This window comes from Meleagris gallopavo, chromosome 3, assembly GCF_000146605.3.
Source record: "Meleagris gallopavo isolate NT-WF06-2002-E0010 breed Aviagen turkey brand Nicholas breeding stock chromosome 3, Turkey_5.1, whole genome shotgun sequence".
Classification (NCBI taxonomy): domain Eukaryota; kingdom Metazoa; phylum Chordata; class Aves; order Galliformes; family Phasianidae; genus Meleagris; species Meleagris gallopavo.
This window is the reverse complement of record NC_015013.2, coordinates 36,981,978-36,984,841: the sequence shown is the minus strand read 5'-3', so window position 1 is coordinate 36,984,841 and position 2,864 is coordinate 36,981,978.

The window sequence follows — 2,864 nt, the reverse complement described above, 5'->3', positions numbered from 1 at the left end:
AAAAAAAAAAAAAATAGACTTTAGCTTGTGTACATTTTGTCTGAGCTACATATTGCTGCCAATCAAAGGAAAAGCTTTTCCTTTTTTTCCACTGCTGCTTTCCTAGTATCTATATACAAGAGTCATTGTCTTGCATGCAGCGCTGTAATAACACTAATAAATGTCTCTCACAGGCCACAGTTTCACAGAGATTCTGTTGCAGGAATAAATTGGACCTTGCTACCCTCTGACAACATGCTTATTTCTGCTTTTGTCTTCCTTCTACTTGAGGTGAATTCCTCTGAGCCATGACAAAAATGGCTTCTGCCTGTAACTTACATTATTGGCCATGAACAGATATTAATGTTTCTGAATTCTTTTATTTTTTTTTTAATATCGATGGAGGAATTCCTAAAACCTTGAGTCCAGTCTGCAAGTGAACTTACAGGGCAAGCTTTTCAAAAGTAATTGAGTTAAAAGTATAGGATTTAGTAAGAATGCCAAATGTAAATCATTGGAGTGCCTTAAAATGCCACGTGTGACCTGTATTATAAAGATGTCTCTGCGTCACTGTTTAGAGTATGCAAACCCAGAGGACCCCAAGTAAATGATTTATTTACTTTTTTTCAACTTCACATTGCCCTCCACTCAGATCAGTCTCTTATGGAATTCTGTTGTGAGGAACTTGAGGGAAGGAGCATTTCTGTGTTATAACTTAGTCTAGTAGGTGTTACTGCTTCGAGTGATGGTCTTTCTTCTTTCCCCTCCTACCTGCCCCTTTGGCTGTGTGTGTTCACAGGAACATAAAACAGCAGAAGAAAATGACAACATCTTTTTGTTGGTGAAATCAAGTTTGTTGATTTACCTCTCTGCACAAATTAACTGCAGATTCAGACAATTACAGCTGAAGGGAAGGAGCGGCAAGATCTCTCCTTTTCACAGCAGCTGTCTGTTGGATTGACCTAGCTGTACAACAAAAGCCCACCAACATTGGAACTAGCTTAAAATAGTTTTCTCTCCCTTCCAAATCTCCTACCTTACCAAGATCTGATTTGATGTAGTATTTGTATGAACATCACAAAGCCCTGTGAGGCATGTGTTTTTGACTGCATCATCTGGCTCATCACTGATGCTGTCAAGTTCCATGGGCTTTCTGCAGCTAACTTTCAGTAATCATTTGGAGTCCTAAATCCTTTGGGAGGGAGACATTCCAGAAAAATAAGTAGCTTCTGAACTCTGTACCTTTAAGTTAGTTTTTGCTCGCTGACTTATATATGGAAAAATAAACTAAGCACTCGTTTTCATGCTCACCTCCTCCCTTTATATTTATTCTTGCAGCATGTAAAAAAAAAAAATGCTGAAAATTTGAAAAGTGGCTCTTGTCTCTACCTCATATCACCATGGTTATATGAAATGATCATATTGCTATGTTATCTTTCACTTTGGCCATATTAAAATAATGGAAATGTGATGATTCCTATAGTCAGATGCGTTTGATGCTGACTGTACTTACCTTGAGAAGTGATTATGGATCTTCATTCATTCTCATCTCGCATAGAGATTCGAACACCTTTGTGACTCAGATTGTCATCAATCCTTAATATCTGGAGAGAAAGAGGAATCAAATAAAGACAAGGCAGTAATCTTAGTCACTGCTAAAAAAATCCATTTATTAAACTCTGCAATCTGTTTTTGAGAGCTGCTTTTTTTGCATCCTGGATGCAAGTGATATTGGTTGGTACTGTAAAAACACATAGATAAATAGAGAGCCCCAAGGGATTTTTACTGAGCTAGTGCTCTTCTTGGCAGTGGAAGCATCTTAAGAATTCTTGAAATCTTAAGGGTTTCTTTTTTTTTCTTTTTTTGCATGAAGCTACTAACTCCACCCAGAAAAATAACACTTTCAATGTAATGTATTTTAGCTCTAGGAAAATTGTATGGATTTCAGATATTGTCTTAGAAAAATTCACCAGGTTTGTGGCAGCCTTCAAGTATTATATAGATGTTTGCATAGAAACAAGCAAGCCTGTGGAACAGTGAATGCTTTGTGAGCAGGTCAGTGCAGGAAACAGACATGCTGCTGAAAAATTTACTTAGAAAGGAAAGCATATGGTTTTATGAAGTTGAATTATGAACCTAATTTCCTTTGATTATTTTTAATCTTAAATGAGAAATAGCTGTTTAAATCCCACATCCAAAATGGCATTAGTCCAGAACACTGCCTTGTTTGGCCACTAGAAATCCCTAAATGCCTCCTTGCTGTGTGAGAAGATGGTGCACCTGGCTGGGTATTCTGCTAACCTCAAATGTGAAGCCTTGAATTGTGGCTTGCTGTTCTGCATGTTTGTGCACATATCCTCCTATTAACAAAAAATTATTGAACATGCAGTGAACTGATTATGTCACTGGGATGAAAAGGAAAACTATCCTATTCTACAGTTTCTTTTCCACAAATGTCTGCCTTTTCTCCAGTTATTTTTCAAAATGTTCATGCTTTGGGCTTGCCAGAGAGGCACTGAGCTTGGACCACCATTTTGGGGGAGCTGTTATTTTTCCATTTGCAAAATTGAACTCATGTGCAAGCCTAATATTTTCAGCAAGCCTGCTCTTCTTGTTTTCTTCAGCAAGGATATTGAGGAGTTTTCTGGCTAAGGGGAACAAATACAACAGCTAATTTTATGCAGCAGCCCCTCTTAAAGGTGTATTTGAGCAATTTGGGGAAAATCTAGGTTCAATTTTTATTCTTGGCTTGTCTGATAGTTACAGAGAAATTACATAGCACTGAAACTAGGTGAATGATTGTGAGCAAGGTAGATTTGGAATAAAATGCTTATGAGCTATTTGTTCTTATGCATTTATTGGAAGTGGAAGATGGGAAGATGTTT